This window comes from Copadichromis virginalis, linkage group LG9, assembly GCF_057382275.1.
Source record: "Copadichromis virginalis isolate Kocher_CV1m ecotype Utaka linkage group LG9, C_Virginalis_male_GT1.1, whole genome shotgun sequence".
Classification (NCBI taxonomy): Eukaryota; Metazoa; Chordata; class Actinopteri; order Cichliformes; family Cichlidae; genus Copadichromis; species Copadichromis virginalis.
The window spans coordinates 3448999-3464986 of NC_140626.1; the positions used below are offsets into that span (position 1 = coordinate 3448999).

The following is a 15988-nucleotide window of genomic DNA, read 5'->3' on the forward strand; positions in this document are numbered from 1 at the left end:
AGTGATTTCAAAATGCTCTAAAATGGAAAATTCCTGTTTCCACAGGGTAATTCCACCTTAGATCAACAGTATACAGCCCCACGGTGATACCATATCAATATCAAGTCATTCTGATTTTGCTTTCAAAAATAAAAGCCCTTTCAAATTGTCCATAATTGACCTAACTTTCAGTGATTTCAAAATGCTCTAAAATGGAAAATTCCTGTTTCCACAGGGTAATTCCACCTTAGATCAACAGTATACAGCCCCACAGTGATACCATATCAATATCAAGTCATTCTGATTATGCCTTCCAAAATAAAAGACTTTTCAAATTGTCCATAATTGACCTACCTTTCAGTGATTTCGAAATGCTCCAAAATGGAAGATTCCTGTTTCCACAGGGTAATTCCACCTTAGATCAACAGTATACAGCCCCACAGTGATACCATATCAATATCAAGTCATTCTGATTTTGCTTTCAAAAATAAAAGCCCTTTCAAATTGTCCATAATTTACCTACCTTTCAGTGATTTCAAAATGCTCTAAAATGAAAAATTCCTGTTTCCACAGGGTAATTACACTTTAGACCAACAGTATACAGCCCCACAGTGATACCATATAAATATCAAGTCATTCTGATTTTATTTATTAAAATTTACTGAAGTGGATTTCTTGTCATTACATATTAATGACACAATCTTTTCTTTGTATTTGTAATGTTATGAAATATAACTATTTTCATAAAAGTAGCATAGGTAAATCTGTTTATCTTGGAAAACAAAACCCAGAAAACAGCTCAATACAAGGAGAGTAAATTGTAAATTCCAAAAGGTGCAGTCATGATAACATTAAAGGTGCTTTAAAGGTAAATGAAAACATCAGGGAAATGTGAATGAAATATGTATGAAAACATTTCACCGTATTATGTTGCTCAAATTATCACTTTGGTGGAGACAACAGAGTACGTCTTCAAATATTTTGACACAAGCATCCAATAAGTCTGTGGTTTAACAGCACAGGAGACAATTCCACGCTTCTTCCTTTGCTTTTTTAAAGTCATTGTTGGTCATGTCAAGGCACTGTTCATGGTACCATCTTTGACAGGCGTCACATTGTATCTATTTAAAATTAAACAGACAAAGCAAAAAAAAAAAAACCCATTTATACTCAAAGACTTTTACACATTTTTGAGAAATTCAAATACCCTCCAACTCACCCAGTTCATCATTGAAGGTCCTGATCCATGTGGCTTGGTCAGCGAACACATGGCACAGTTGCTGTTAGTGTCAAAAACTAAAATACAGGATCAAAACACATTAGATAGACATTTTTAATTGAAGGCCAATTCATGCATATGTTAAACTGTGTACTTAAAAATTTCTATCGATTAGACCACAGCATAAAGTGCCATTGTGCACTATAATAATACTACTAACAGAATAATACATTTCAATCTACACACACGCACATATATGTATATATACATTCAAATACATATATATACACACACACATTTTCTCTCTTATTCACCCCCAAACCAACCTGATGCTTGTAGTATCTCCACAGCCATCAATTTTCTTTACTCTGCCATTTTCTCTTTTGATGTTTTAAATTTCATGACGGGAAAATCTGGAAATACTTTCATCACTGCCCGTGCCATCTACCGAGAAATACTCAAAATTTTAATTGTGAAAAAAAAACACAATTCTGCTCAATATAAAATTTCTGATGTTTATAATCTTGCATAAACAGTATGAAAAACAAAGAGCAATAAATAGATTTAAGTCTTTATGAACACCAGGTAACTTCTAACACTCAGTTGTTGAAATGGACATCGTGGATGAATAACTATGTGATATACCTTGTAAACATAGAGAACAAAATGGACAGGGTTAAAAATAACACTCCACTCTACAGTAAGGGCCAGAGCCATGTATATTCTTTTAAGCTGATGAATAACTGAAATAGGGAACATCTCTAGTTACTAGTTATTAGATATAGTCTGCTTCCAATGTGTGGGCAGCTGACTTCTTTTAACATCTGTTGGGCAATACTCAGTACATTCTATAAAAATGTTGTGGAGAGTCGCAACCTGTGTTATGCTAGTGCCACAGAGACTCAATAAAGTGAGTCCACAGGGTGGCCCTACAGTCTCGTAAGGTTCTGTCAGAGATGTGGATGTTTTCCAAGTTAACCACAATGCTGGACAATACATACCACCTGCATCATGATGTGCTAGCCATTCACCAGAGGGTGCTCAGTGAGAGAATGAGATTACTGATAATGCACCATTATGACACAGGAAATAATTGCTTACGGTGACTTGCTCTCTTTAAAGTATAAGTACTATCTGCAATCGCTGTGCAGCCTTAATATTTGCAAATCCTAAAAAGAGTATGTCACAAAATCTGCATGACTTAGGGCACCAAAGTATTAACCATATACTTAATTTGTGCAGTATACTGTGAAATTTAGAATTAAGATGTATTCATATCTATTACAGCTACTGTTATGGATGTGGATATTCTTCTGACCATGGCATGATGGCATGGCAAACAAGTAAGAAATTATATACAAATGTATATTATCATCACTTACCATCACCACTAATACTCCACAGCTGAAGCCATCCTTCAGCACTGGATGGGTCAAGACACCTCCCTTCCATTTAATGTCGACCCATTCTGTTTTTGCGTGGCGGGTTCTCCTCATTTTTAAGTAATCACTGCACATTATTACAAAGCAGAATACAATTTGGTATATGTCATATTTCCTAATTTTAAAAAAAAAAGATATTTTACAGAATTAAAGAGAATTTTATTTATTTTTTATTTATTTATCTTTTGGCCTGTCTCGTTTGGCTCTTTTGCCATCAGAATTATTGTCTTAATAATTTGTTCACCTGATAATTTTTATTTAACCGTACTGATTTATTTTGCAAATGAGACCTGGCCAAGAGGATGCCAACAGAGAAACACGCATTGTGGGGCCAGGTACAAAAAGCTTCTACAAAAATGCAGTTGTAGTAAACTAACTTGTAAAGCCTATTTGCATATAACAAAATGTGTTGAAGCCTAAGTATCTGAATTTACGTGCAGCGAGTTTAGAGTCTTCCTCCTCTGATGAACTTGGGGCAGGATCAAGGAGATAAACAGTGTGATTCACTGCATTGATGAACTGTAGCAAAGATAAATCATTAAAACAATATTAATATATCGTCATTAAAAAAATACACAGGCTTTAAAGTTATAATCTTGTTGCTTACCAGAAACTTCCAGTGTACATTTTTAATGTTAACAAACGTGACAATGGCCTGCTACTGATCGAAGTTTACCTGTCAGAAAACATTTATGTATTTCTTACAGTTTGTGGAATTCTATTAGCATTCAATCAGTAATTCTTTCTAAATGTATTTGAACATAATTATATGGACATTGGACAGTCATCTTACGTTCCGCAAGCTTTGGCGAGAAAGCTGTGTCCGATCACCAAAGAAAATCAAGCCCGCTGTGTAATGGTTCATAATGTAGATCCCCTTTTGCTCCTTTTTTGCCAGACAATGAAAAAGCCTTTCAATTACGTACGTAAAGAATTTTCATAAACACAAAGCTATGTAATTTATATAATTTAAATTGTGTTAATGATAAATAATTACATGATAATGTCCTTTTAATTGAATTACATTACACAGTCGAATTATTGTGGTTATGAGTGCTTAAATTAATCATTGATATACCTCGCCTGTTAGCCACAGGTGTGGTCGAAGGGTTCGCAAATCACTGTGGCGTATAATTATGGACGTACCATGGTTTGTTGAGGGAAGCACAGAAACCACAACCTCTGTGTCTCTTTTCTTCCACAAAGACAGGACCTCCTCATTAAAGAAAAACACACTTAACATACGATCTTACCAGCTATTGAACATGATTTTGTTATTTCTAACAAAGGTTTATGGACTGTTATTAACAATATGTCTTTGGAAAATTAATTCAAAATGTATCACTCCAAGTCTTGAATGGTAAATGAACTGGTTCTTATAAAGCGCTTTTCTACTCTTCTGAGCACTCAAAGCGATTTACACAACTGTGCATTCACCCAAGCAGATTTTTCTAAGTGTGTTCTAAGTAACATTCACACACAATCAATGGATGCACTGGAGAGCAATTTATGGTTAGTATCTTGGATTTTTGGTATGCAGACTAGGAGAAGCCAGTAATCAAACCAGCAACCTTCAAATCAGTAGATGACCTGCTCTACCACCTGAGCTACAGCCACCCTTGAGCACTGGTAACTATATAAACTCAAAGCTGTAATGGCAACACTTGCAAAGTTAATTTTCCCATACTCTAACTATGTTCCCGAATGCTTTTTCCCATTCAGTTTCTACTGAGGAAAAAATATTTATTTATTTAGTTATTCCCAAAATTTACCAAATAATCACTGCATTCATTTTGAATTTTGGTGCCTCCCACTTAAGTTAAGGTTACAACTAGTCAACCAAAATCCTGGATATTCACATCGAATGAGTTGAACATGAATATCAACATGTAAATAAATAAGATTTGCCCTTCATACACGTGTCCATGACTGATTACTGTGTCATGGAAAGGATCTTCTATGGAAAAAGAAGGCATTACTATTACTTTGATGAATCCTTTATGTTAGCAGTTGTCAATCCTACCTGGAATTCTGGAGTTTCCAAGGTAACATCCTCAACTCTACCAGTCTGCACAGGGGAACTCGGGGCCATAGAGGAAGCAACCTATATAAATATTGTGTACAAGAAATACAAAAAATGTTATGCAAGATATTGGTCTTTATATATGAACGATAAATTTGCGCAACATTTTATACCATCTTTGAAGATCTCCTGAAAGGAAATGGCTTGCGTAGTACTGTTACATATCTCCCCTTCTTTTTTTTGGCGACGTCTTCGTCCACTCTAAATTTCTGAACCAAAAATATGAGTCATTGAACATTGTTTAGGAATTACAAGTGAAATGCTGTGACAACATTTTCCTTAATTTACAATAAACCAAAACACACAAAAATGTCCAGTAAGACACACAGGTGCAACCAAGCTATAACATCACAATGTGGGGCACCTCAATATCCCACCACATCAAGAAGACTTTTTTTTAATGTTCCATTTTGAAACGGCAAAGCATTGATGGACATCAGCCAGTCATTTTGCAAACCTTTCTTTGAAGCATTCTTTTTGAGTCTTCGTACTCCTTCAGCAGCGCTGTGTGACTGATTTGATACTGGACAACAAAGTCATCCAGCCTGGTGAGCCTTCCCGAATGTAGACGGATATGTTTCAGATCCCACTGGCTCTTCTCCATTATCCCCTGCGTTTTATTATTCTCAGTAATATTCTGAAAAATCAAATTAAGAAATCATTAAATGTGATTTTTTTTTAAAGATACACATTGTTGTTGTGTGCAATGTTGTATGATCTGCAATACAGATGACTCCTCTGGACCCGCCGTTTCTCAATCACACCACACAAATATGTATATATACTAAAAATCATGTGTCTTACTTGTCTCTTGATCTTTCTTAATAATAATAATAATAATGGATACTTTATTGATCCCCATGGGGAAATTACTTGTTTTTCTCTGCATTTGACCCATTCACTCAGTGAAGCAGTGGGCAGCCCACTAAGCAGGCGCCCGGGGAGCAGTGTGTAGGGACGGTACCTTGCTCAGGGGTACCTCAGGGTAGCCGTTAAGTGGATTCGAACCGCCGACCTTCCGATCATGGGGCGACCACTTTACCTACTGAGCTATCCCTGCCCCCAAAGCATTGTATTTGTTGTGGTACTGCTCATACATTTTCCCAGTGCCATGTCTTCCAAGGTCACCTTTGGATTTTGAAGATTAGAATAATATTGATGTGTGTAATTTCATTTTATAAACTAATTACTTGTCTACTTTAAAATGGCTTACCTAACATTATTGCAGACCATAATCCAGAAAAAGGAAGAAGATATTTGCTAATGTGCTCCATGAGCCCCTTGCTGTAGTAAGGGTTTGCCTCACCATCCATCTCCAATGATGTGTTGGAAATGAGCTTCTTAAAATGTCTCCCCAAGAGGTTGTTTCCCTTGACTCCCTAGCCAACAGACAAAACAGAATAATTATGTGATTTGAACATTGTGTGCACTCATCTTTCATATCTATAATCTAAAAACCCAACATTATGTTGTATAAAACATTTAAAATTACTTGTGACTTGTGATTATTATGCTATTCCAAAGTATTTAAAAAGATATATAAGAGGCAAAAGTTTAGCCTTTAGTTTTAATAAAAATTGACTTCAGTTTACCTTCAGGTCCTCATCAGCTTTTGAGTTTCTGTCATTGCCATCAACATCAACATTGGCTTTCTGCATCAACAACTGAAGGTTGTGAAAATGTTTTTCGACATTCTCACCACTACACGGACTCCCAAAAACAACTGCAGCACTTTGAACCATGTCAGTGAGGTCTTTTAAGGAAGTTGCAGTAGTGAAGACTCCAAAAGTGTGCATTGCAAGATGGTAGTTCTTTGGTGCACTGCAGTTAAAGAAAAAATTGTCTTTAAGTGTTTCCAAAACAGTAATAATGTTTTCCCAAATTGAAAAATGAAATGCCATGTCACATGTCACAATAAAAAAACAAACAAGTGAATACCGTATTAAAAGGACTACACTTACTACTTTTTACAGATCTCCTTGGCATTCTTCATAACATGACTAAGGCATCTGTGAAGAATTGGAACCTCGAAGTCTTCCTTGTTTCCTTTCCCCGAAGCGATGTTATAATAATCATTTATTGTGTCTATCCTAATGCATAGATCCATCACACATAAGCATTAAAGGTGAACGCATGGCTTTGCGCCCAAAGGCCTGTTAAGGTTCAAAAATTGAGGAAGGAGAGTACAAACCACCCATGGTCCAGAAGCTCTTGGTCAAACACTGATTTTAATGACTACACACGTGTGGGAAGACACTCTGTGCGCAGACAGCAAGTGGTCTTCGACTTCCTCAAAGCATACACAGATTTTATACCGTCAGGGCTTGATTTACTGACGCCCCTTCATGCGTCACAGACAGGATATATACATACGTCAATATCAAAACCACAACGACTTTTGACACAATTTAAAAGAACAATTGTCTTCTATCTTCATAACAGGTGCTTCCTGTCACTGCCGGATGCTCGCTTGTCATCTTGACACCTCAGCAGCAGTTCTGCTACAAACTGCTCTTTTTGCAACCCCAAGCAAAACATAATTAAACTTCCCCTATAAATGATTCTCTCTAACTGAGTGTGTGTGTGTCTGTGTGCTAACCACAATTGCACCCTGTTTCACCTCGCCGACTAGCTCCTGACCTCTAGACAGAAGCCACTCTGTAATAACCGAACTGAAACTATAGATATGTGTCATCTACTAAATAAATGTTTTAATCAAGAACCCCTACTAAAAGCTTAATACAAGAATATGAACATATAAAAGATATTAAAATGAACTGTTGTGTAAGCATGTATTGCAATTCCTTCTATGTTCTAGTTTTCCCTCAGCATGGATCATCTAGACACTCTCACTAGTGAAGCTTTGGACCCTTAATGAACCTGAACATCAACTCAAATAAGCACAGATATGCATTGTGTATAAAATAGTTATAACTGCACCTGGAATACAAAGTTAACATTATCATAAACATCTTAAGGCCATCTTAAAGCTATCTGTTACATTGTTAAAGCAATGATCGTCTTAGCCTGCTGCTCAAAATAACCTAAGACTGGTTTCACTTCTGCAAACTCTCTGCAAGCCTGTTTCCTGTCAGCCTGTGACTTAGTCTTTCTGAAAGACACACACTGTTCAACCTCTGAATCCAATATAAACTACAGATTATATTATTAATGCAATGGTGATGATGATTATTCTTTAACAATAGCAGTAAAATAATTTCCCTGCTCCACACTCCCTCTCTCGACCTCTGGAACACCAGAGGTCGCAATACATTGTGTCCTGGCTCAGCAAATCAGACAACCTCATGTCATCTAATTGGTCCAGTAATAAACACCAGCTCCCCTTCGAGAACACTCCATGTGTAAGCTTAGGTTTTCTCGGTCCCTCTCTGGTGGTTCATCAGGCCTCGGACCTCCCTGTGGTCGTCGAGATCTTCTGCAAAGGAAACAAAACACCTTTTCCTGCACCTCCCTAACTTATCCTATTTGGGACTCTTTAATCAAAAGCCTGATCCTAATTATCTTCTTAACTTATTGACTTGTATTTATATATTCTTCAACGTTACTCATCACTTTGAAACTCTTAAAGCGCTGCTTTCACGTCCGGTTGCTTGCTCTATTTTCCCTTATCTGATCATCAACATCCTGTACACACAAACTGTCGCTGCTGCAAGTGCCCCCACTCTAATCTTAAGTCACCTTTTTAACAAGAAAATCATTATAAGCGCCTATTCTACTAAAAGCTCCAAAAGAAAACAACCACTTTAATCAATTAAGTTTAAGCATATAAGCAATTACTCCTGTATACATTTCATCATAGCTAAATGCTGCCTAGAAACAACTCCTGTGTGTTAACACTAACTTCACTTTAACCTCACATTTCCTATGTTATAACCCGTTTTTGGTATAGCCTTTTTATTTCATTTGCTCCTTTTAATGTAACAATACCTTCCAATTCTAGTTTATCAGACTTAACCAAAATATATGCTTTCCTTCCTCTTTGGTCCTTCTTTAAGTTCAGTTAAAAGCTAAATGAATTTGAGGCCTTTTGCCTGGAATCAATACTGTTATGTGTGTTTCTGTGTAATATCTGTGTCTGTAAGTGTGTGCAATCCTTCAATAACTCATATCAAAAAATGCAATATGTATAAAAATCATTTCTATTTATAAGCTCTCCCCTTTATCAAAAGAAATCAAACCTGTTCTCCTCCTTCAACCCTCACTAATTTTTCCCCCTAAGATTTATTCACAGCTTTGAAAAACCGGCATTGTATCTTCTAAACAGGATTTAATCCTTTAACCTTAACATAAAAATAACAGTTTCAGTCTTACCATATCCAAATGACCAAAAACCCCAAAAAGTCCTAAAATAATCCTAAATTATTAAACTCTAAATTCCCCCTTTTATTTTTGACACATTTCATGTGTCAAAAATACTATACATCCACAATACTATACAAAACTTAAAATGCTCAGTTTTCCCCACTCATGCTCCAATCTATGTCATACAAATAAACTTAACACAGAACAATTATCAGTCATGTGTTTCTACAATTAATGGTAACTGAGTTATATCAAAAAATGTTTCCCCTTTAACATTTGGCATTCTCCCAACAATATACTATAATCCCATAATCTAACCCCAGTCAACAAAACAGAAATTTTCTCTGGTAAAAGCCAATTGTTTGTCCACATTTATTCATCCTCACCTTCATCCAGTCACACACATTCACTCACATGCAGTCACACCATATATTTGCTAATAGTGGAGCTTCAGATCAGATTCTCCACCCTCAGCAAAATGAGCTCATTTTTATTTTCCATAGGAAAATATTTCTTTATGCTTTTGGACTGGATTGACTTGCTACAATCATTTTTACAGGGATTTAGACCTGTTCACAGGTAGCTTTCTCCTTAGCCAGTTGTAATCTGGAAAGCCCCCCTTACATTTGCTCTTCCCGAAAATTTTCAGCGCCATTATTCACTGTTGCAGTCCTGCTTAAAACAAAAATGAGAAAAAATAGAGCTGATTATTAGCTCACAAAACACAAAACAAAATCGCCTGACAGGTTTTCTTTAAGTGCACTGTTACAAAATAATGGGCCCCTCAAACATGTCCATGTTTCCAAAACCCCTCTATTAAAAACAAAAACAACCCAAACCTAACTGACAAAATCAACCCATCACCCCAACAACCTTAAACACACAAGTTTTGCCACCACATAATGTCACCTCCTCAATACACCGAAAGTCTCGTTAAAACCACACAATTTGCACACAAAAATCACCCCCTTTATGCACTTCAACATACTTGGATTCAACATAAAACATAACCCCCCTTACAACAACATATCACTAAACTATAAATTTCCTACCCCAATCTGCACTTCTCTTCTCTGCTATGCTTCCTCTTCTGAAAGCCTCAGTCACACACACACACACACACACACACACAGGAAGTTCCTTCGTCACCACTCACTCCAGCTAATTTGCATACTGAGTCATATCTCAATGAGTTGCTGTAACAACAGAAACATATGTATAAACATTACCACCTTATTAAATTATTTTATTTCTTTCTACAGTGATCACTGGTTTTGATCACTCAGTACGAGAGAGCACTCCTAAGTCACTCTTTTAAAACTACTTTAATCACTTTTTTCACAACTCCCTTTGTCATATGGCTTCTTCTATTCCTCAATCACAAACTCAAATGTATTTTATTAACCATTCACACCATTCCACCACTCATACAAGTAGCAAGCTGATCTTCATTGCGTATCTTTGTGTTCTAAGCCAGGTTTAATCAGTGTCTATACATGAATCATCATGGGCTTGTCTTGTCTTTATAAGGTTAATGCATTTTCTGTTTGTGTATGTGAATTTGCATATGTTGCTTTTGCAGTATGTCAGACTCCTTCATAATTCTCCACTTAAGCCGTCAGTTTCTTTCCCAAATTTACTAACCCAAATTTTGATTTCCCACCTTGAATAACAGCATTCCTTGTCCTCAGCCAGAAGTTAGGGCTCCACTTGCCACTTACCCCCTCTGCCTCAGCCCAGCGGCTTTACCCGTGAGGTCCCGTCTTCTTCACTTCATCTCACCAGTGAGTCTGAGGTCACAGGAGGCCGAGTAATCGTGACTGTGCCTGCCTTAGGTTGTCCCAGGGTTTCGAGGTGGGATCTTACCCGTCATGGGCTATCCAGCCTTCCATACTCGCCTGATACGGGGGCCAAGTGGGCAGGGGTGCTATGAGCATAGGGAACACACTGGCTCTGGAAATTAAAGGAGTATAAGCTGCTTCCTTCATTGCATCTTATATTAAACTATCTCACTTCTGATTCTTTCCTCGAATAATTTCACATATGACACTTTGTGTATGTGTGTTTTCTATTCATTAATGTAATTGTCAGTTATTTTCTCTCTTCATTTTACCTTCTTTTGTTTGTTTGTGACGTTCTACTTTAGTTCTACTAAACCTTGATGTAAAAACAATACTCCCTTATTTCACGCACACACTCTGCATTTTGCCTACGCACACACTTCTCTCTCAGACTTCCTCTGTTCACACACCGCCTTGCACTCACTCTACTATCAACTTTCATAGTGTTATTATTATTTAGTATTTTGTACACCTCACACCCAATCCCTCAAAGCCTCCTACTCACAGCATTCACCCTTAAACTGTGACAGGAGTTCAGGAATATACTCAAAATACGCTTTCCTAAGAGTATTTTAGACATGCTTGTCATAATCAGAAAGAGCAAGTCAACAACAAACACACGAAAAATTGAAACCTCCATTAATTCTCACCGCGCACACAAGAAATTGAAAAAATAAAACACACCAGCAACTATTGCTGGAAAGAAGTTGCTACTTAAAGTAATATGTTAATCTTAAGTATATACAATGCGCTCAATATGTTTATATATCTACATCCAAACTCAGTCAATTACTATACATCCACTACGGCAACTCAAAACTTTATTTATAGTCCTCTAATAAACATAAATGGCATTTTAAACACACTCAACAATGTTTGCAGCAGTATTTGTAAAACCAACTGTGGCTTAAACAGTTCACTGCTTACTCATTTGCCTTTTCACTCACACACACACAGTCTAAAAATAGCTCCAGCCTTGCCTCAGACTCCTTTCACTTTATATTACAAAGACGTCTTATATTTACAACTACTGCCAGATCTGTCAGCTTTAGCGCCTACACAATTTCGACAAATTTAAGTTAACGGTCCCACCGAAAAAGTCCAACTTTTTTGTAATCAATTAACCAGTATCTGTCCAACAGTTTCTGGCCTCATCTCTAAAGTCCCTAACTCAATTTAAAAGCGTCAACCAACCCAAACTTTGCCTGAAGCTCTATTTTTTGGCGTTTCCCAGCCAAGGCTTACCCCGAAGTGTTAAGTTAAAGTTACACGCCCGAAGTCCAACTTCTGCTAACCAAAAAAGCGCAGATTACCGTTCCAAACGGTAGAGTGGTCCAACCACTAGCTATTTTGGAGGTTCCCAAGTTCTCCCCGGTTGCCAACCGTACTAACCCTATTCGCCGATAGGTCAGGGCCAAGCGTCCTTGGCCGGGAGGGAGCATTACCTCCGAGAACTGCACTTCCTACCAGTCCAACTGGCGTTCTTGAGTAATTTATAATACTTTGGAACAACAGTAAAACACCCAACAAAGTGTAAGACTGAAGCAGGTCCAACCTTATAACCAAAAAATAACCAAATTCCCTAACATACTAAAATCATTGAGCAGTCCAACTGCTTTCCACGGTCCAACCGTATTAAATCCTTTTAGCGGTCCAACCGCATTCAATCATTACCAGCAGTCCAACTGCTTTTTACGGTCCAACCGTATTAAATCATTTCCAGCAGTCCAACTGCTTTTAAATCCTCAGTACTGTAATGAGATTCTCATCAAAATCAAAGCAGACATTTACCGGCAACTTTTACTGAATAGACATTTAATTTTATCATCCAATTCAGCACACTTCGGATAAAATCAACAGGCCTGTGCCTACCTCTTTTTAAAGGCGCCTGTCCCCTCAGTTTGGTTGCCGGGTCACGCCTGCCTGTCTGACCACAACGGACCACCGAATTTCACCGTTTACACCTCCAATCCTCCCTCCTCAATTACCGGACGAAGCCCCCAAATGTTAAGGTTCAAAAATTGAGGAAGGAGAGTACAAACCACCCATGGTCCAGAAGCTCTTGGTCAAACAATGATTTTAATGACTACACACGTGTGGGAAGACACTCTGTGCGCAGACAGCAAGTGGTCTTCGACTTCCTCAAAGCATACACAGATTTTATACCGTCAGGTCTTGATTTACTGACGCCCCTTCATGCGTCACAGACAGGATATATACATACGTCAATATCAAAACCACAACGACTTTTGACACAATTTAAAAGAACAATTGTCTTCTATCTTCATAACAGGTGCTTCCTGTCACTGCCGGATGCTCGCTTGTCATCTTGACACCTCAGCAGCAGTTCTGCTACAAACTGCTCTTTTTGCAACCCCAAGCAAAACATAATTAAACTTCCCCTATAAATGATTCTCTCTAACTGAGTGTGTGTGTGTCTGTGTGCTAACCACAATTGCACCCTGTTTCACCTCGCCGACTAGCTCCTGACCTCTAGACAGAGAGACAGAAGCCACTCTGTAATAACCGAACTGAAACTATAGATATGTGTCATCTACTAAATAAATGTTTTAATCAAGAACCCCTACTAAAAGCTTAATACAAGAATATGAACATATAAAAGATATTAAAATGAACTGTTGTGTAAGCATGTATTGCAATTCCTTCTATGTTCTAGTTTTCCCTCAGCATGGATCATCTAGACACTCTCACTAGTGAAGCTTTGGACCCTTAATGAACCTGAACATCAACTCAAATAAGCACAGATATGCATTGTGTATAAAATAGTTATAACTGCACCTGGAATACAAAGTTAACATTATCATAAACATCTTAAGGCCATCTTAAAGCTATCTGTTACATTGTTAAAGCAATGATCGTCTTAGCCTGCTGCTCAAAATAACCTAAGACTGGTTTCACTTCTGCAAACTCTCTGCAAGCCTGTTTCCTGTCAGCCTGTGACTTAGTCTTTCTGAAAGACACACACTGTTCAACCTCTGAATCCAATATAAACTACAGATTATATTATTAATGCAATGGTGATGATGATTATTCTTTAACAATAGCAGTAAAATAATTTCCCTGCTCCACAGGCCCTTGCAACATCAGTCAGAAATGCTTCCAAAAAATATGTAACTGAGGCAGTGGTATGGTCACATGTTAAATATGTAGCCACTGGTAGGGGAGAGGATGTTTTCCGTGGATTTCTTACTACAAGTTCGTAAACATAGAAAGGAGGCGAACCCTTTCTTTTTTTCATGATACTTCCTGTAGCATCCAAATAAAGTATGTCCTCCCTGTCACGATCCTGGGTCTTAGGACCCAGTGTTTTGCGTTTTAGTTCATTTTGATGTTTATAGTATGTTTAGCTCATTAGGCCTCCTATGTTGATTTGCTTATTAGTTCCCCCTTGTGTTTCAACCCATGTTAAGTCTCCCCTGCCCTTCATGTCTCTCTGTGCCCCCTCTGTTCTGTTTATGGTGTGTCTTTGCATGTTTGAGTTTCTTGTTTTCTGTCACCCTGCATTGTGCATTATGTTCTCATGGTTGGTCTTTTGTTACTCCCTCTAGTCTAGTCTCTTGTGTTCAAAGCTGAGTATTTCCCTCTGTGTATTTTGGTTCTTAGACCTCTGCCTTATGGTTTGTCTCTGTTTCTTAGTTGCTGTCTCCACTGTGTCTAGTTCGCGTCTCTGTGTGATACTTCCTGTTTTACTTTGAAGGTCCATGCCTCATGTGAGTGTTTCTAGTTTTGCGTCTCTGTCTCGTCCAGTCCTGATTTCTCCCAGCTGTGCCCTCCTTCTGTGTCTCATTCCCTCGTTATCCCTCTGTGTATTTAAGCCCTGTGTTTCTCTTTGTCAGTGTCGTAGTCTCCATCATAGCTGTGTGATTTTTCCCTGTGCTTTAGTTTTCCCAGTTTAGTTTATTTTGTATTGTTTTTCGTGTCCCACGCCAGCAATAAAGCTGTGTTTTTTGAGTTTACCTTTTGTCTCTGTGAGTTTGCGTTTGGGTCCTCTCCTGCCTGCACACAGCCGTACTGTGACACTCCCGACAGCGGCTCTGGAAAATCTCAATGCTCCTGGAAGACCATAAAAAAAAAAACACCTTTTGGATGTAACATCACTTTCTGCAATACATCCTCTGGGTTGTTCTTCTTGTTTGCCACCATTAACTGGAGACTCATAATCTCATTATGATGAAGACGACTTTTCTTTCGGATTTCCAAGGCTATGTTTCTCAACACTTGAGGAGTTGGAACTTCATCTCTACACCCCGATTGCACAACATCATCATCCATTTTGCTCATTGTTTCCAGATACATGGCTCTAGGTAATTGCTTTTCCAATTCATGGCCAATTTTATCTCTCTTATGAGCTCTTACAGGTGTTACGAACTTGTATGTCCGTGTGTTTGTTTGTGCAGGTGCTGTGTTTTTTGTCTATGTTAATTTAGCTGTGCCAGGGCCCTGTTCCGATTGGTGCGTGGACTTACTGCCCCGGCGTGATTGGATCCAGCTGGAGGACCCGCCCAATAAAAGGAGGCTGGAGCGCTACAGTGGGAGAGGTCCTCGCATTTCACCTCATCACCCAGCAGTAGTCCTGTGGTAGCCGCTGGCTGCAGTATACGCTTGAAAGTTGTGGAAGTGGAGTGGGTAGGGGTGAGCTGCCATTTCTTTTGATCACCCGTTTTCTCCTGTTTTGAGTTAGTTAAGGAGGTCAGACTCTGTCTTTATTTTTGACTTTGTTTTGGTAAGGTCAGGGGTGCGGGATTTGTGTAGGTTTGTTTTGTTTATTGTTTTGGCCTTGGCTCACCCTGAAGTGTTGACACTCCCGTTTTGGTTCTCTTTATTCACCTTGTAAATAAATCACTTCACATCTAACGGATTGGTTTCGTGTGACTGCTTGGGTCTTGGGGAGGGAAGCGAGTGCCTCGCTCATGTTATGGCCTGGCCCTAGACGGGTCGTAACACAGGTCTTCTTCTTAGTTCATACTGGTTGTGCACACACTCGAGACCTTGAAAATTGACTTTTGCCTTTAGATCGTCTTCATTATCTACAGTGACAGTGACAGTGACTGGACAATCCTCAAAACTGCAGTAACCCAGA

At 38.3% G+C, this 15988-nt stretch overlaps 1 pseudogene; it reads right to left on the reverse strand.

The window, feature by feature from the left end:
• Positions 1-15210, reverse strand: part of LOC146701120 (uncharacterized) — a 34379-nt pseudogene extending 19169 nt beyond the window's left edge.
• Between the last annotated feature and the right edge of the window lie 778 nt (positions 15211-15988).